This window comes from Puma concolor, chromosome E2 (assembly GCF_028749965.1).
Source record: "Puma concolor isolate L17-30 chromosome E2, mPumCon1.1.hap2, whole genome shotgun sequence".
Taxonomy (NCBI): Eukaryota; Metazoa; Chordata; class Mammalia; order Carnivora; family Felidae; genus Puma; species Puma concolor.
The window spans coordinates 24,197,885-24,219,099 of NC_141681.1; positions in this window are offsets into that span (position 1 = coordinate 24,197,885).

Here is a 21,215-nt window from a genome sequence, read left to right on the forward strand (position 1 = left end):
TGAATTCCTTGATTTTCCAAATCTGAAGCTCAAAGTCAAGTTCAGGCTCTGCCAACTACTTGAACCATGACAGGAGTTAAAAGGTTTTTATAAGTCCTTGAAAAATGTAGCTATAGCTTGATGACTTCAATTCTGCAACCTCAATAATGGTAACCGGGTTGGGTAATCCTTGTGATACTACTCAGTTTCACTCCCTAGTACAAACTGCATTTATTTCTTGTTTTGGAAAGGTATTACTCATACGGGAATGACTGTGAAGTGATTTGTGTAAGACGATTCTCTTGAAGCCCTGACAGTCCTGACTTGCTTGTATTCTTGGGTTGGGTTTTGCCTTCTGCAGCCATGAAATTTTGTAAGAGCACATTAAAACTCTTGTTAGAAGCAGCTGCAGAGAATTCTACAGGGAAACGGTGAGCACAGATTAGGCACAGGTGCACCATTGGCAGTATCATCTGGATTCAAGAGATGATAGATGACAGGTAGAGTAGATAGGTACAATTTTTAAACTGGATAATGATTTTAGTTACCAGCCCTTTTTTATTCTGTAAAATTCCCTCTTACATCACTCATCACTCATTTTCAGCTAATTGACACTTGCTCTCAATTTCTGAAAGACTGCTCCTAACTAAATTTGTCTTACCAAAATATTACTTTTCAATTATTTTCCACATGTGAAGTCTCCTTGTTCATGTTGACTCTTACCCTGTTTATAAAACTCCCTGTAATAAACTATATGGTGTGGATTAAGGTCCTAACTCCAAATCTTATTTGCACAACACTGTAAAATATATTTCAGAGATATACCATGTTATAGGCTCACCATCTGTGACACTAGTAATTGTGGCAGGGGAAGAGAAAGAACAGACACTTGTGCAAAGGTTGATTAAGACCTCCTTCTAGAAGTGTTATAAATCAGTTGTATTCATATCTCATGGCTTGGAACCCAGCCACCAGCCTGCTGTTGAGGAGTCATTGTTCAAACTTCACCTGTGATGAACTGAGATGTGATACCAGCAGGTGGGAGGCACTAACAAGAACAATTACCCAGACAGTTGGAGACGTTGGAGTAAAGTAGTAAAGATAAGGACTATAGGAATGAATGGCCATTTTTATAAAAAATGATACACTCTGGGGCCCCTGGGTGGCTCAGTGGGTTGAGCGTCCAACTTCAGCTCGGGTCATGATCTCACAGTCTGTGAGTTCAAGCCCCGCGTCGGGCTCTGTGCTGACAGCTCAGAACCTGGAGGCTGTTTCAGATGCTGTGTCTCCCTCTCTCTCTCTCTGACCCTCCCCCGTTCATGCTCTGTCTCTCTCTGTCTCAAAAATAAATAAACGTTAAAAAAAATAAAAAAAAAAAAACGTTTAAAAAAAAAAGGAAAATAAATAAATAAATAAATAAACGTTAAAAAAATGATACACTGAATAAGGTAACAATAGGTTGACGATGGGTAATCAACAATTAAAGGCTAAGTGTGAAAGCCAATGAATTGGTACAAACAAAACAAAACAAAAACAGCCTTCCTGTGTTTCTCCTTTACTCTCCTGTTACTATCACACTTAGAACACATACCAGATGTGTGTTGTTGTAGCCCCCCCCCCCCCACACACACACACACACAAAGCAATTCTCTGCAACACCAGTTGGGTATTCTACAATTTCACCCTGTTCTGATGCTATCTACCTGGAGATATCACCAGATACCATAGATTAAGGGCTCAGTCCCATAAGACTGTCCCCCATTTCAGATTCAGTAGCAAGTAGTGAGTCCCCAAGTTACCCACAATTTCTGTCTGATTTGGCTATTAATAGGAGGTTCTCATGGCTTTCTACCCCTTAGATTCAATTATTTCCTACAACAGGTCACAGAACTCAGGGAAAAACTTATTTATATTTACTAGTTTATTATTAAAGGATATGACAAAGGATACTGAAGAACAGCTAAATGAAAAGATACATTGGGTGAGTTCTGGGAGGGACCTGCACACAGGAGCTTCTTTCTCTGTGGAGTTTGGATATGTCACTTGTTCATAGGTGGATAGATTCACTAACCTGGAAGCTCTCCAAATCTCAGACTACTGGGATTTTATAGAAGCTTCATCACCTAAATGTGATCACTTATTAACTCCATTTATAGCCCCTCTCCCTCTTCCAGAAAATGGCAGGTGAGACTGAAGATTCTAAACTTCTTCTTTCTTTCTTTCTTTCTTTCTTTCTTTCTTTCTTTCTTTCTTTCTTTCTTTCTTTCTTTCCTTCCTTCCTTCCTTCCTTCCTTCCTTCCTTCCTTCCTTCCTTCCTTCCTTCCTTCCTTCCTTCTTTCTGTTTGAAAGAAAAAGCACAATGGGGAGGCGGAGCAGGCAGAGAATATGGGAAGAGAGAGAATCCCAAGCAGGCCTTACACCATCAGTGGAGAGTCAGATGCAACGCCTGAACTCACAAACTGTAAGATCATGATCTAAGCCAAAGTTGGATGCTTAACGTGAGCCATGAATGTGCCCCAAGATTCTAAGCTTCTAATCATAGTTTGATATTTTTGGAGACCAACCCCTATCCAGGAGTCATCCAGGAGCCCTCCAGAGTGACTTCATTAGAACAAAAGATGCTCCTAGTGCTCTTATCACATAAGAAGTTACAGTGGTTTTAGGACCTCTGTGCCAGGAACTTGGGAGAAAGACTACAGATATGTAGATATAGATACAGATTTTTTTTTTCTATTATCGCACAGTCAATGAACTTCCATGGCAGCATGTGAAGAGACTTTCAAGTCCTAAATTCTGCAGGCATAAAATTTTGAAGTTCAGGGCCAAATCTTATTTATAAGACTATCTCAATTCCATAGGAAGTTGAATTCTCCATTGCAGCTATACTAATGTCTGGCCCTAATTGAGAAGGAATAAAACCAAAAGATGACATGTAAACTTCTGACTCAGAAGTTCTAGTATCCCTGGAACTAGAGAAGTGACCCACTTTTTGTTAAAGGCTGGTGCTTCTGGGGCACCTGGGTGGCTCAGTTGGTTAAGCATCTGACTTTGGCTCAGGTCATCATCTCATGATTCGTGGGTTCAAGCCCTCAGTGCTGATAGCTTGGAGCCTGGAGCCTGCTTCAGATTCTGTGTCTCCATCTCTCTCTCTGCCCCTCCCCTGCTCATATTCTGTCTTTCTCTCTCAGAAATAACATAAACATTAAGAAATATATATTTAAAGGGTGCCTGAGTGGCTCATTCGGTTAAGCATCGAACTTCAGCTCAGGTCATGATCTCACAGTTTGTGAGTTCAAGCCCTGCATCCAGCTCTGTGCTGACAGCATGGAACCTGGATCCTGCTTCGGATTCTGTGTCTCCCTCTCTCTTTGCCCCACGCCCACTCATGCTCGCTCACTCTTTATCTTGAAAATAAATAAACATTAAAACATTTTTTTAATTTAAAAAAGGCCAGTTTTTATTTCTCTTTACTTAAAGATGACTCAAAAGACTTGCCTCACAAGCAGAGGCATACCCTTAAGAATCCTCACCTACTTCCCACCTTTCACCATCCATTAATCAGGGCTGAGTCACAGATGACTTGGTTCAATGTATGTGTGTGTGGGGGGGGTGGCACTAAATACCAATGGACATATGGAAAGAGCAGTCAAAATTTAGCAGGCCAATGGATTAATCTTCATATAGAGCAATATTTGGGCAACTGAGAAAAAAATGATGGGAATATCAGAGAAATCCAAGATATACATATGTAGATGGATTTATGGAGAGCACAAATGAGAATATCTTTATATCACATTAGTGCCCAATAGAACACGTCCACTTTTGTGGTAGGCAGGATAGTGCCCCCTACTCCAAGATGTCTGCCTCCTAACCCCTAGAATGTGTGAATACGTTATCTTGTATGTCAAGAGGGACTTTGCGCATGCCATTAAGTTAAGGATCTTGAGACGGGGAGATTATCTTTGTTTATCTCGGTTGACCCATTGTAATCACAAGTCTCCTTACAATTGAAAGAGTAAGGCAGGAAAGTCACCATCAGAGGACCCGAATGAATGAAACAGAAATTGGGAGTAATATGGTTGGTGCCAGGTGATCTTGAGTCAAAAAATTCTGGTATCTTGTAGAAACTGAAAAAGGCTAAGAAGTAGATTCCTAAATCTTCCAAAGGAAACCTTGCTGACACCTTGATTTTAACCCCACAATACACATTTCAGACTTTGACTTCTAAAACTATAATTTACTAAATTTGTATTATTTTAAGACATAAGTTTGTGGCAATTTGTTGTAGTAGCAGTAGGAAACTGATACAGCCAGGGAAGAGGGACTAAACAACAAAGTAGACAGCATTACTCACCTAGCTGAACTTGGCATGTTTCTATCAAAAGTACTAGAATAATGGTCTTATGAATTTAGACATATTGGCAGAGATAGAAGTAACACATGGGCTCATTGATGCCCACACACCAAAGCTGACCTAATTATCACCACCAAATATCTTTATTGCCATTAACTAAGACCACTGCTAAGCCCTTTGTGTGGCATTCATCACTCAGAACACCAACCAGCCACTTAGTCACAAGTGTTTATATTACATCCTTCCTAACACAGAAGAGGTTCATCTTTCCTGAAGTTGGCAAATACTCTTGATATGGGTTTCCCTTTCATGCCTGCAGAGCCCCAACCAGCCCCATTGTCTAGAATTTACAGAGGATCTGAACCATTGACATGGGATTTGCATAACATTGCATCCCATCAAGGAACCCTTTTAAGAGCAAAAGTTATGGCAGAAGGCAAATACCTTGGAATCCACTGTTTATGTTACATATGCACCATACAAACTGTCAGACTGACACAGCAATGAGAACAGTAATTGAAATACAGCTTGGAGATGATCCTGAGTATATAGGATAACATCCATCAGTATACCATATACACCCCAAATCAATGACCATTGTCTTTTCCACTGTACTTGGTAGGTATAATATGTGGGCTTGAGAAATATTGGTTGCAAGTAGGAGTGGCCACATGTATCACTCCCAGTGATCCCCTTGGGGAGTTTGTGCTTCCCATACCACATCTCTGGACTCGATAGGTCTGGAAGTCCTGATCTTTGCCAGAGAACACAGACATAATCTCATTATTTGTTTAGTTATAGCTGACATCTGGTTATTTCAGGATATATATGCCAATAAATGAATAATTACAGAAAGAAATTACCAATCTTGCTATGGTGATTGACTCTGATTATCAGGAGAAGACGGGGTACTTTCAGTACACAAGGTAGCAGAGAATATATTTGGCATCCAAGAGATCCATGGCCACATCTCTCAGTATCCCCTGGCCCAAATTTAATAGGAAATTGACAAGCAAAGCACCTGTGGCCTAAGAAGGGCATGGTGACTACAGGGTAAGACTCCCTCAGAATAACAGTCTGGGTTACTTGACTAGGTAAACTACCTAAGACAAGCACAGATGCTAGCCAAGGCTAAGCAGAATCTAAAATGGGTAGTAAAGGAAGGAGATGGTGAGCATCAGTTGCGGATTCAAGATCAGCCACGGTAGTGAGGCCATAGTGCATCCACTAGCATTGTTCTTGTAAATTTCCCCAGGAAGATAGAGCAACCAGAATCCCGGAGGAGGTGCTTCCAGAGCACATCATATGACAAAAGTAGATTTACTGGTGTAAGATATGCCACTCAGGTGTGTCACCATCCCTCCAGTCTCTAATTCCCACTTTTCAGAGCTGAGTCATACATCCTTGAAGCTGCTGGAATTGTTGGTGTCTGAAGGTTCTCAGGTGAATCATTGTCCAGGAATTCCCTCAAAAGAAGAGAGCTGCATTACACAAACACATTACCTTTCCCTGGGATATGCCACATATAGTAGATGGTCAAGAAAGAGGTGTAAATGTCTCAAAATAGAACAGTTATAAAGACCTGTCCCATCTCCAGTGACACCCTTGGATTGTAGTGACTACATGCATAGGTCAACGTCTCTTGCTGTTCAGGCTTACTTTTTTCACTCACCCATAAGTTTTAATCTAAAGCATATTCCCCAATAAATTTCTTACATGCAGATCTCCATCTCAGACTCTTTTTGGGTGAAAATATGACAATCTTTATTATAAGATCAAAGAGGCAATTATTGTTTTTTGTAATGCAGTTTTGTGAATCGGAAGCAAGAAGTGTGATATGATCAGATTCTCATTGTGAATGGACCTTTCTGCCTTTGGTATAGAAGCAAAAGGTGCATACAGAATATGGGAGGAATGGACACATAACTATGAGGGTATAGGTAGAAGTCAATGAGGACCTGAGAAGGGACATCTAAACCAAACCAAGATGGTCCTTAGCATCATGTAAGGCTTCTCAGTAGAAATCACAACTAAACAGACTGGGAAAAGCTGTACAGGCAGAGAAGAGAAAAAAGGGTTTTTCTAACAGAAAATGTGTGAAAACCTCTGATCAGGAGAGGGCAAGCCTATCACTAGCACTATAACTTGATAGTTATGTATCACTGAGAACAAAAACACATTAGCCTCAGAGCTAAGAGGCCATTTCCTAAATGAACTTCTAGGGCAGAGTTTAGACTTTACAGTAAAGGTCAAGTGGGACTATTGCACAAAATTAGCAGCAGAGGGGCCTGATCATGATTCCACTTTAGAAAGATCTCACTAAAAGCAACTTAGAGGACAAAGTGGAAGAACTGAAGAAACATAGCAAGATTCTTACATAGGTAGGGGCTGTCTGTCATCTGATTATAGTTTCACATCAGAAAGATTACTCTCTCAGCTGTATTTATAGTGGAATAGGACAGGGAGACTTACATCAGAAGCAGAAAAAAGATAACACAAAGATACTTTTATAGATTATCAAAAGATAAAGACTTCAACGCACATGGTTGTAGGATGTACATGAAATCCTTGCCTCATCTGTCCATGGAATTTCCAAAGACAATAACAAATGTATCATTAAGGTACAATGAGGTACAGAGGAGGCTTCAGCTGGTCCTAAAAAGAGCTCTAGAATTGGGCTGGCCCTTCAAAGTTGTTCCATATTGAGGCATGGTGGCTGGGTATCTATACTCCTACATAGATCACTCTTTGGATTTCAAGTTGTCCCCAGAGAGGGAGCATACACTTGGGGATGGTCATGGTTAATTTCTGGTAGGGACTCAGTCTTAAACCATCAGCAGTCTATCCTCAGATTCTCAGCAGCTGGAGAAATGAGTATCTTGGCCCTTAATGGTAGAACTTAGTCATGCAATAGAGCATCCACTAGAGAAAGCAATTCCCGGGATAATCCCGGGGAAACTGCCTCTAGTTCTGCATAGGTTTCTGTTGCAACTTGCTCTCTGTGAGGGCTTACAAAGCTTTCAGTAAGTCAGCTTCCTTTCCTGTATTCTTTCGCAGTTTATTTTGGATCCTGTAAATCAGCTGCTTGGGCACACTATAGTAAACACTTTTCCAGCTCCTAGAAAGAGTAGCCCATACTAAGTCTTGAATACATGTGCTGTTCACTTCTTAGCCCTGGAAATTGAAGCTACCCCTTTATTTACCTGCCTTTTTTCTTCTGGCTCTCCCACTAAGGGAGAAAGTTTTGCCAAAATCAAAGAGCAATCTAACTGTAGAGAGCTGACTTAGCCATCAAGATTTCTCATTGATGTGATACATGTGACCTTCTCTCTTTTGCTGTCACTGAATTCTACACCCTACACTTTTTTTCTAAGATGCAGAGAGAAAACCAACTCTCTCCACCTTGAGGAGAATGCCTTTCTCCTCAAATTATCACTTGAGGAGATAGAATGATCCCTCTCAGACTTCAAGTTACCCTATGGGCTTCCAAATATGAGAGAAGGCACAGAATATACCTTCCCAGGTTTTTGGTACCTATGTGCAAAAGTGACTGGAAGAGAAATATAAAAACTCATTTGAAATGTGTTGAGGCAAATGATCATTGATACTATTTTAAGTTCAAAAGATTTTATCTCTAAGACATTTTATTGAATATAGACTAAAAGCTTCAACTTTGGAGTCAGACAGTTGTGTCTCCAGTTGGACCTCCTTCATCCCCTACTTGTGTTATTTGAGCAGATTAGTCAAACACACTTAACCTCAAAGACATCACTTGTGTGAGGGGATTTATAATAGGTAGCATGTTGTTGGTGTCCTACTCAACTTCCTCTTCTCTGACAGTGATCCCTCCCCCTGCTGCAGGTGTTGTGACTGCTCCCAATACACATCTGAACTTTTTTTGAGAGGATTTTCCCTGATTTATGAGGTCTACCAAAGTGCCTAGGAGGTTACCCACCCTCAAGTCAAGCCAGTAATTGATTATGAGGTGGGTCTACATCCCATTCTGACTAAACGATTATGAAAAATGTTCTACTCGGAAGATCTTCCTCATTAGGAAGATACAGTCTATTTTTTTTATCCTCTGTGTGTTGTTGTGCTTCCATGCACCTCACAAAACATCTGCAGTTACCAGCACACTATACTGAACATGAAACAAACATTGAAGTTGTCAGAGCATACAGGTGAAAAAGAACTCAAGTTCTTGGAAAGATTGGTGAGTATTCAAGCAAACATTCTGGAGACTTTTCTACCACTGGACTTCCTACTATGTTAGTCAGTATATGTCATCACTATTTAGTGAGTTGTTGCAAGATTTATCTTACTTGAAATCAAAAGCAAGTTAACAGATAAACAGTGTAAAGGAGAGAGAGAGAGAGAGAGAGAAGAAAGAGGAAAGAAGAGAGAAGATGTGTGTCCTGGCATCCACATTGATTCCCTAGTCTTGGTCCTTGAAGAAGCCATACATTCTTCCCCTAAACCCTGCTCAGCTTTCTCTTTTACTTGGACTAGATTGAATTGAGTTTCATTAAAGGGGACCTGAAAGACTAATATTGATTAATTCATATTTCAAAGTGCTTTGAACAGTTACAGTACAATAAAGACTCAGTGACTACTAGCTATTTATAGCATCCTTAATTATCAAGATAATCATTATATTCTTTCATCTTATCACTCCTTGTGAAACCAAAGTAGTGATTCTTAAACCTGGTTTCACATTAGTATCACCGATAAGGCTTTTAAAACTTAACAACACTCAAATTTTCCACTTCTATAATAGAGTGACTTATTCAGGTCTTCAATGTAAATAGGAAACTATACAAAATATATAAAGCAACTTTTGTCAGTACAATAAGTGCATCTTTGGTCTTTGCCCGTAGTTGCTGGCATGCAGCTCCCAGAACACTTGGAATCTCCAGAGTAATAGGAACATGTTTTGTTCTACTAAGACTGCTCTTTACAGGGTCCTAGATCACTTCAGCTTGGGGTCTGGTTGCCCAAAAGACCAAGGCATGATTAGAGTTGGAGCTTTCATCCCTATCCACTTACCTTTAAGGAGAGAAGAAGAACTAGATATTGAGCTAATCACCAATGGTCATTGATTTAATCAGTCATACATGCTTAACTAAACCTCCACAGAAACCCCTAAATGACAAGGTCCAGAGAGATTATGGTTTGCTTAATACATGGAAGTACAAGTGTCAGATGGGTGGTGTGCCCGCAAAGAGCATGGATGCTCGCATGCCTCCCTCTATACCTTTCCCTATGCATCTTTCCTTCCCATTTGGCTATTCCTGAGTTGAATATTTTATAATAAACCCATAAGTAAGATGCTTTCTGAAGTTCTGTGAACCTTTTAAAATGATCAGACTTGAGGAGAGGATTGTGGCTAGCTGGTCAGAAGTACGGTGACAACCTGGGACTTACAAATGATGTCTCAAGTTGTGCGGGGACTGTGATAACTCCAAGCTGTTAGTATCAGAATTGAACTGAATTACATGACATTCAGTTGGTATCCATAGAGTTGGAGAATTGGTTGGTGTGGAGAAAAAAAGCAGCCCACACATTTGGTGTCATAAATGCTGTGAGTAACAACAGTTCAGTTGACATTATACAGCAGGCAACAAAGGCTGGCACCTGAGAGAAAAGAAATAAATGAGGCGAACCTTACAATTTCCCCAGCTATTGTCTGGAGGAACTTTCTAGACCTCATACAAGTAGAAGGAACCCTACAAATACAAGGAGTATTTTTGAGATTAGGAAGCAGATATCAGAGTTAAGATAGTCTAAGGTAGCTGCAAAACTCAGAGTACTGATGGGATGAAGCCATGCAGAAAAAGAGCTGCAGATATCTGCAAGAAGCCCTATGGGTCTGTTATTGAATACAAAATTGTGTATGTGTAGGGGACGATGTCATAAACCCAAAAGTACACTACCAGAAAAGCTATTAGCTAAATTATTATGAGAGGTCACCTAAGTCTGGCAATATATTTATTTCTGACCAGTTAGATTGAAGACTCTTCACTGAACACCCAGAATATCTGGTAGTAGTAGATAAGTCATGACTTAGTTGTAGAGCAAACCTACCTCTAGGATAAGAACTGCTATAGATCAACACTAGTAAAGTTTAAAAGGAAGCAAGCCTGGGAAGTCTCAAACTGGTCCACAGGTAACTTACCTGCCAAACAAGATAAAATTCAGCATTTGTGAAAGAAGGCAAGAGAATCCAGATACTAATGTGATATTAACAATGCCTAATGCCTACTAAAAATTAGGCAGATAATTTTGGGTAGTCAAGACAATGTCAGCTATGTGAATTTGATTACCCCCCTCCATTTCTCCAACAAATAAACAATAAAGGACAAGAAAAAATAAAATGACAAAAACTCAATCTGTCAGCATCACATGAAGATTGAGAACAACTAAAATTACATTGCCTGTAACTAGAAAAATAAACACCAAATTCTGGCCAGCTTTCTCTGTGCATCCTCGCACAAAAATTTGGAAATGCAAATAGAGTTTGGAGAATAGTGTAGAGAAATTAGAGGAGCTATGTCTCGGTCTTTTTATTTTTCTAAAACTACATCAGAAAGAGAAAGCCTACTTTCTGTTGAAAATGCTTAAAAAACATTCAGGTAGATGAAAGCAGGGAAAAGGCAAAAATCTTTGTGTGAAGGGTGGGAGAGAGCGAAAGGAAGAGACACTCTTTAAAAGGACGTGGAAAAGGAAGAAAAAGCAAGAGGAGAGAATTCAGGATTCTGCAAGATAAAGTAAAAGATATCAAAGATCATGTAACCCCTCCTCTGCTTTCCAAAAATAAATAAAAAAAAGGAAAGACATACACTTTTGTACTCTGACAGGAGAGGGCACTCTTGAACTACCAATCTTCTAGCCTTTACAAGCTAGCAGACTTGATCATCTGTGTGTGTGCGTGTGTGTATCTCAAAAAACAAAAAAACCTATGTAGCACAAGGTTCAAAATTGAATTAATTATACTCACACAGCATTTAGGGATATGAAAAACAATCTGAATCAGAAATTTTAAGAATGCAAATAGAAATAGATTAAAAAAATGAAAGAATGAAATGAAAACGAATGAATGATATTTGGAAAGAAATAGGAAAAAAAGACAAAGACATATTAGAAATTACAACTAAGTTACAAAGCACTCAAAGAGGAAGCTATTTGAGTGAAAGCATTAAAAAGGCAAAAATCAGTGTGCCTGGGTGGCTCAGTCAGTGAAGCCTCTGACTCTTGATTTTGGCTCAGGTCATGATCTCAAGGTTCATGAGTTTGAGCCCTGTGTTGGGCTCCACACTCACAGCATGGAGTCTACTTGGGATTCTCTCTCCCCGCCTCTATTTCTGCCTTTCCCCACCCCAAAATAAATAAATGAACTTTTACAAAAGGCAAAAATCAATGCCGTGAACAAGTTAAATAAGTAAAATTGTGTGGAAAAAAAATAAGTGTTTGAAATTGAATAAAATCAAAGAAAAAAATAACATCTGTATAATTGGAGTATCCAAGGAAGCTAAGATAATGCAACAAAATTCATCTGAAACTGCAGTACAAAAATAATTCCAAAAACATAAATAAATAAAAAACCTGTATCAACATATGCAAAGGGCCCATTGCATACCTGGAAAAAATATCCTGTGATTATCAACTCTTTGATATATACTAGTAAAAGTTATAGTGTGTAAAATTTAAAAACAATCCTTAGGACTTCCAGCAAAAGGATACAGTATCTCACAAATGAAAAAGAATGAGGCTGACTTTAGACTTGTCCAAAATAACATAAAAAAAAAGGGGGGGGGGCAAAATGGAGAAGTATTTTCAATAAATTGAATGGTAAAAATCATGAAACACAATTTGCTCTGTATTCCTTTTTATTCCATTATTATCAACAAAGCTGTCTTTCAAATATCAAGGCTATTAAAAATAAGAGTTACAAGAATTCTAAAACTATGAGACTTTCTTCAGAAATCTGCTAGAACATGAACTTTTTCCAATGAAAATATGTCTAGGGAAATTAAAACAAAGGATAATAATAAGCATTTAATGTATTAATATATTAATTAGAATTGTATTAGATATAATTAGTTAGATATTGTAAGACTAATGTCAGCTGAGGGTAGAAGAATAATATGCTATATGATATATAAATTATCCTGTGGGTTCTGACAAGTAGAAATAATGCCACTTAAAACATGGAAAGAGAAGAGGAGTAGAAAGTGAAATAAAGTGATTCTTTTATAAGAAATGAGTGTGGGGGCACCTAGGTGGCTCAGTCAGTTAAGCATCTAACTCTTGGTTTCTGCTCAGGTCATGATCTCATGGTTAATGGGATCGAGCCTCACTGAAGCCTGCTTGGGATTCTCTCTCTCCCTCTCTCTCCCTCTGGCTCTCTCTGCCCCTCTCCCACCCATGCCCATTCTCTCTCTCTCTCTCTCTCTCTCTCTCTCTGTCTCTCAAAATAAATAAACTTTAAAAAAATGAGTGTGAATTAAAGGATATCATTAACAAATGAAAAACCAAATAAAAAATTACCTAAGTGTAAAAACTTGAGATAAAGGGCATTTTAAAAAGTATAAGTAAATAGGTATCCACTAAAACAAAACTATAAAGCTTCCTAAATATTGTAATAAATTAAAACATAAAGAGCCAAGAAAACTATCATGTAGAGAAAGAGATATAAGATATAGTACTAATTTTAAGATAAAATAATATGGCAGAGGTGAGACCAAACTATCAGTCTTATCAATAAATGTCAATGGGCTTAACTCACCTATTCAAAAACAAATCTCAATCAGACTCACGGAGACCCAAATATATGCTTTTTACAAAAGGCATACTTAAAACAAACTGAATACTAGGATAGAAAAACCCTAAGAAGAAAGGATTAAGAAATACCAGGCAGAACAATCAAACAAAACAGCAAGACAGTAAGAATGCAACTGCAGAAACACTGATACTAGTTAAGGAAGAATACAAACCTAAACATAATATACATGACAAAGAACATACTTTGATGCTAAATATCACAATTCACAATGATTAATTACAAATATGTATGTGTCTGTACCCCAATGATTATAGCATTACTATCAATAATAACCAAATTATGGAAAGAGCCCAAATGTCCATCAACTGATGAATGAATAAAGAAGATACGCTTTATATATACAATGGAATACTATTTGGCAATGAGAAAGAATAAAATCCTGCCATTTGCAACAACGTGGAGGAACTGGAGGGTATTATTCTAGGTGAAATAAGTCAGTCAGAGAGAGACAGGTGTCATATGTTTTCACTCATATGTGGAATTTGAGAAACTTAACAGAAGACCATGGGGGAAGGGAAGTGGAAAAATTGTTTCAAACAGAGAGGGAGGCAAACTATAAGATACTCTTAAATACAGAGAACAAACTCATGCTTGATGGGGGAGGTGGGGGGAGGGGGAATGGCAATGGGATTGAGGAGGGGATTTGTTGGGATGAGCACTGGGTATTGTATATAAGCGATGAATCACAGGAATCTACTCCCCGAGCCAAGAGCACACTGTATATACACTATATGTTAGCTAACTTTACAATAAATTATATTTAAAAAAATTTATATGTACCACATAACAGAGAAACCACCTTTATATACCCCAAGTTATAAGAGTTATGTAAGGATTCATAGGTATAAAACACTAATAATGTGTCTTAAATAAGCTTTTCTCAGTAGACCTATCAAACAAACCAAAAAAATGAAGGAAAAACAGAGATGAACTGTATTAGCACAATCAGTATGGATATACGTCTTTATACCCTAACAATAAAGAATATGATTTCTCAAGCATACATGGGCCATTCATGAAAATTTAACATATTTTATAATACAAAGCAATCAATAATTCCATAAATATTACAAATATTACCATCTGATCATAATTTAGTAAAGACTAAAAATTGTTGAAAAACAAAACCCTAGAAATCAATTAACTTTTTGGTTTTCCAAAAGACTCCTTCAACTATTTACAATCTCTACTTTGAATCAGATGTGCCCTGGCTGAAATTCAGCCTGAAATCTTTGGTCTGATGCTACATTCAGTGAAAGCCACAACTCTCCTAGTTTTCCTTTCCAATGCTGTTGGTCAAAATTTAGATGATTCAACCTCTTTAATTGGTTTTGTTATATTGCTAGCATATACAGCACACAGCAGCACGGTCATCAGTTTTCCAACCCTACACTGAGATTCAAAATCATAATGTTACAAGTATTAAGTGATTTCTCTGAATATGTACTTTTTGAAACAGCAGTACATTGCAAGTCATTAAAAACGAATGCTTTTCAGTTCACTTCATTGTGTTTGGGGGTGGGGGGAGGAGAAGAGATTTCTTCTGGAATTAACTAAGGGGATACTCTAAATCACGCTTCCGTTGTTGATAAGACGCTGACATTACTACCTACTTTTGAGTAGGTTAGATGTTCTCACCTTCCTTCTAAGGAGGAATCTTGCCAGAGAAGCATATAGCACATTGAATACCCAGATGGAAAAATCATACCAAATGAACAGAAAATACATTCATCTAGCAAGGCATTCCATCATTCAGAAAAGTGTATTTAACACTAGCTACATGTGAGGCACTCTGACAGGTAGTGACCCCCAACTTTGTAAGATAAAATCCTTGCCTTTCAGTAACTTATCATCTGAGAGAAACAAATTCACAGAGAAGATATTTCACTAAAATCTAATGGATATTATAGTAGACATGACACACTCAGAAAAATGATGCTTGACATGGAGAAGGAGTGCCTCCCAAAGCAGAGGAAATCAAGTGTGCACCTTTGCAAATTAAAAGATAATTTATTCAAGTATAAAAACGGGGTGGGTATCTGTTGGCTATTTCTGCAACACTGCTGCATAATATGGAACCACAAGGTATAAGTGGCACACAATAAGCGTCTATTACTTCATGAGTACTTGGTTGGACTGGGTCAACTCTGATGATCTCAGCTGGATTCATCTATACCTCTTCAGGTTTGCTGTGGGTGCTCTAATCCTGACTGCTCCTGGATGGGTGGCTTGGCTTCAAGCTCTAGGGCTGGCCCTTGTGTTTACACTTCACCCAGGTCCTCATCCTGGGACTCATGCTGAAGGACCCTTGAAGGGGAGCACTTCTCTTAACATGAACAAAAGGGTAAAAGACGGAGCAGCAGACACGGTACCTCATGGGCTGAAATGAGAGCCCAGAAATGGCAGAGTGTCACTTCCCCCTACATTCCACTATCCACAGTAAGTCATACGGACAATCTACTCTCAATAGCATGGTAAAGTAAATTCATGCATCTCTGCTGGAAGTTTTTAAAAAGGGAACAGAGAAAGAAAATATAAAAGTCTTATATAGGAAGGAAATGAATAATTGGGAATAAATGATTTAATCGATAAGCGTTATTCATAGCTGACATAATAGCCTGAGCCAAAATTATTTTTAAAAACATAGAATATATTAAAATGCACTAAATATACAAATTATAAAAATATATTAAAAAGACTACCTATGCATATGTTATTTTAGGGAACTTTTAGTGGTTCTGTTAGGTTAAATGACATGGTGGGGGGTGGGGGGGAGGCATTGGCAAATGGTAAAGAGGGAATCTGGGCTCTTTTAGCCTAAAACAAAGATTTAATTTCCCTTTGAATCAATGTTTGTTTACCTATCAAATATGTTTTCTTTTTTTTATTTATTATCTGTCATCTTTCACCCAAAATTACAAATAGGTCCTTTTGTCTTATTCATCAGTTTGACATGAAGGAAACACAGACTATATGGTATGTTTTCATCAGATGGTGAATCCTTGCTACATCCTAGTTAGCATTGAAATTATTATTAATAAAAAAGGCTGCATATCAATTGGTACCTTATGAGATGCCATGGGGAAGACACGAACATAAATTGGAAATGGAATGAAGCACAATATTTAGGATTTCTAGTATTGCAAACACGGCACAGTTTTTTGTGAAATGAAAAATTCTGACATCTATACCTTTCATCAGTTGGTTAAAAATGACATATGAGGAATGCTGAAATATTTAAAACCAGTATAAATATCCTTTTCATTCCATTTCCAATTTGCACCAATATCTCTCCCTCTGTATCTCTCAAAATGAAACTTCGTGTTTACCAACCTGTGGAGAAAAATTTTATTAACAGCACTGTTAACAGGAAGGAAAGGAAATATTAACTATTTGTATCTGTGGTTTAGGGAGCACATGTGACCCTGTAAGAGTTTCCTTTTTATTGTTTTTATGTCAAAATATTTTTGTGCAAATGGAATTCCTGTTCCAAATAGAATCTTACATTGCTATTGTTGCAAAGTCTCTTAATTTATAATAATCACTTAAAGCCTTCATATCTGGAAACCTTGCACTATGTTATATTTGGAAGCTGCTAACATTTTTAATCATATGATTTATATCAGAAGTCTTCAAAAATTTAGCAAAGGGAGTTTCTGGCCTCCTTCATTTTCAAAGCTAGTGACAGGTGGTCAATCCTTTCTGATGCCTTGAATCTCTCTTATCTCCCCTTGGTCTCATCTTTTCTGCATTCCTCTTCTAGTTCTAAGGATTTATGTGATTACATTAGGCCCACCCAGATAATCCAAGATAATCTCCCTTTCTTGAAGTCAACTGACTAGTGACCTTAATTTCATATGCAATTAGTAACTTTAATTCTATTTACAAAGCCCCTCCATGACAGTATCAAGATTAATGTCTAAGACTGTTTTTTAGAGTGAAGAAGAAAGTATCTTTAGATTCTGTCTACCATACTGCCTCACTGAGTTCCTCCAGGGATTAAATAAAGGAATACATATCCTATGTATAGTGGCTGACACATAAGAAAATTTGTATGAATAGCTTTTATCATTGCTGATCAATCAGTAGAAGTCTGACATTTGGGTACATTTGACATCAGTCATCTTATAAAGGCTGGAAAAAGGAAGTTGAAGTTTTGAGGGAATGTTATGTAGACTAAAATCATTAGGATGATCAGAGTTGTTAATTCACATCAAAAATTGGAGTCATGTTCTTATTTTAGACTTGGAAGTTCAGATATGTCACTTAAACAAAGTGTTTCAATAAATAAAGAAGACTACCACTACCGATAGAGCCTATGCCATCCTATTACCATGTGACCCTGGGCTCTTTACCTTCCCCATATCAGCACTCAGGGATTTCAGCTGTAAGATGGTGTGATAATACCTACCAACATTTAAAAAAAAAAAAAAAAAAAAGATAAGAAAAGTGCGATGATACCTCCTAAGTAATAAGTGCTCGATAAATGTGAGTTTCCTGTAGTACCCTTATACCCATGTATTAGTTTTGGAGTTAAGACAAAGAAGTGTTATTTTTGGTTCAGTCATTTATGAGCTTTTATTTTCATAGTCTGTAAAAATGGACATAATTGTTCTTACCTGTAGGACATTGGTAAATAAAATTAGAAACCTCCATGATTTAGTGATTACTGAAGTTTCCCTTTTAAAAGATTGAAGAATTTTAGAGGTGCTCGGTGGCTCAGCTGGTTAAACATCGGATTTCAGCTCAGGTCATGATTTCATGGTTTGTGAGTTTGAGCCCACACTTGGGCTCTAGGCTCTCAGGTCTCAGCACAGAGCCTGCTTCAGATCCTCTATCTCCCTCTCTCTGTCTCTGCCCCTCCCCTGTTCGTGCTCTCTCTCTGTCTCCTTCAAAAATAAACAGACAATTAAAAATACATAAAAATAAATAAATAAAAGATTGAAGAATTTTAAAGCATTTCAAAACCTTTGATTGGCACATGTCCACCTGTCAGGTCACCCCTTAAATAATATTAGTGTTCCAGTTACTATAAGACTGATTGTAAAACACAATGCTCTTTGGGAAATGTGCACTTGTTACCACTGGGGATTCACCTCCTGTGCCTCTGCTAGAGCGCAGTCACCTGTAAGCCTTTAGTTGGCCAATCTGAAAAGGCACTGGCTTGCTCCTACTATTTATTAATATGTGTTATCTATATTCTCAAAGGAATCTTCTATATCTGTGTACTTTGTGATCACTAACAATGTGGTAGGCAAGGTCATGGAAGATTAGCTAGGATTTAATGTAATTTGATGTTTGACAATGATAATGAAATGTGTACTGTATTGGAACTTTGCTTGTTAAACAGGGATAGTTTTTAATCTGAAAAGTTGCATTCAAAAAATAATTACAATGCCAGACCCTAAAACCAGAACACTGAAAGAGAAAAAACACCTGGTTACTTGATTTATTGAAACATTTTACAACTTTGGAGAATATATTTATTCTCTCAATGGACCCAACTACTAGTGTGTTTATGTGTGTGTATGCACATAATAATGCATATAAATTATATACCTATAAGTAGTACTATATATACATGTGTGCATATGATTATTAATGTTACATAAATTATATAGTATATATAAGAAAAGTAACATAAAACATAAAAACATATAATTAGTTATATATACACATATATACACACACAACAAATATGTGTGTGCACACATAAATGGTTGCTATTACTATAAGATAATGCCTTGTTAACATGCTATTTCTAAGGCTGAAAGTTCTTTGAAGGAGAGAACTATCGGAAAGCTATAGATATAACTGATCTGTTTGATTACACTAATAGTTTCCATACTAAACTTACTGGGTCAATGTATATGCACATTTCTTTGGTTCTTAGGTGCAATAATTTAATTTTAGTAACTCCCATAAAGAAAAAAAAACAAAGTAGTATATCTAATGTGAATTAGATTATCCAGTGCTCTTCATTTCAGTGTTGTTTCCTATAAAACCCTGTTGGGTAATATTGATTCACTTCTGGATAGCAAGGGGTCTTTTCCAAAGCATTTGATTAAAAAAAAAAAGTTAGTTACTAGTCATTCTCCTTTTACTAGTAGATTTTGTCAAGTTAATTGGGTTTTATTGTATTTGGAGACACCTGTGGGTAATGGTTAGGATAGTATACCTTACACAGATCAGCAGGCAATAAACTGGCTTCTGCCTGGGCTTTCAATCCAAGGGCGTCCCCATTTAGTCTAACAACCTGCTGTGTAGAAACTGTTTCCTGAGGTATTCTCACTTATATGCAGCATCCAAGAAATGTCTTTTTGAAGTACAACACAGTTGTGTTTTCTTAAAATACTTCCCACAAGGGATGTGAATATCAATAAATGAGAATATCATAAGAAAAAGAAAAGGGGGTCTTATTTTAGAAAAAAAAATTCATGCATTCAAAAAGCATTGTATTCTCAACCACTGCTGAAACCAGGGGTACAGGAATGAAGAAAATGTGGTTCCTTCCCTCAAGGAACTTGAAGTCTTATAAAAGAAATAGCATGTTAACAAGTCATTATCTTATGGTGCCCATCAGTATTTATCACAGTGATCTGTGTTGTTTGGTAGTCGTAAAAAAAAGAGCAGTCATTTACTAAGCACATCATGTTTGCCACACCTTGAATAAAATATTTACAAAACTTATGTCACTGGATGCTCACAACAGTGTATGTGGTGGGCATACTTTGATCATTCTTGTTCTGAGGATGAACTGTGGTTGGAGAGATTGACTTGCCTGCCTGAAGTAATATGGAGAGGACATCACTCAGTCAGGATGCATGCCTGTCTAACTAGCATCAGGGCATCTCATCACTATGCTGTGTGGCCTGAAGGAGGGTGGGATTGTCTCCTTATTTAGTGGGGTGGCAGGGGGTAGGGATGTGGGAGGTTATTAGTGGTGGCGGCAAGTGATGACGTTGAAGGATTCACAAAAGAGTAAGGTATCAAACATACACTAAAAAATGTATATGTTGGGATACCTGGCTGGCTTAGTCAGAAGAGCATGCAACTTTTGATCTTGGGGGTTTGAGCCCCACATTGGAGGTAGAGATTACTAAAAAAAATAATTAGCTTAAAAACAGATATGTTTTCTAAGCAGACTTACACATGGGGAATTCCAGGTGAAGGATACAGCATGGGCACAGATGGAGAATCCTGAGAAATCATAGCCAGAAAAAGACAGACAATTCTGCATGGCTGGGAATAGGCTGCAAAAGGAATAGGTGGCCCTCTCAGATTCTGGAAAGGCAGTCATGTGACATAGCTAAAGCTCTTACATTATGAATTGTCATTCACTACCATAGAAAAGAATCAAACAAGAGTTCTGGGGTGATTAAGGTTTCAGAAAGATAGCTCTTCAGAGTGATAGAGGTATCAGTGGAACAGAACCTGAAAATGGCCATCCCAAGAAAAAGGCCATTGAAAACATCTAAGACAAAACTTACAAACTGAGGCAGTGGCAATGGGAGATCAGGTGAGATGAAGGAATGCCAGATTGGATGTGGGTCCATGAAGTGGAAGAAGGATTAGGAGTTTACATTTCTAACTCAGGTGTCTGGTTGAGAGAGAGGCCTGACTATTGGTGCAGGATGGTTGGAAGGAAGGAAGAAGAATAATGATGAGGGCATTTTGTTTATGTCTGACCTTAGTTATGGCAAATTATGGGGTTACATCACCAGGATGAAAAATAAGAGCTATCAAGCCATTTTATTTCCAAATACACAGTAATAAATGCCACAGCATAGTAACTTAGCAACCTTCCAAATTATTGAACTATAACTGATAAGGAACATTTTATCTAAGACCTCTCTCCCAATCAGTATGTTGAAGAACTACACCTAAATGTATGTTTGTTTACCACATTAGATGCTCAGAAGAAACAGCAAAACAAATATCAGCAACAACAATTACTGCAGGAGCACATTTGTATCTTCACACCAAGATCTTATTGGTGAATGAAGTTCCTTTCTTAATATGACCTCCATTGTTGAGAAA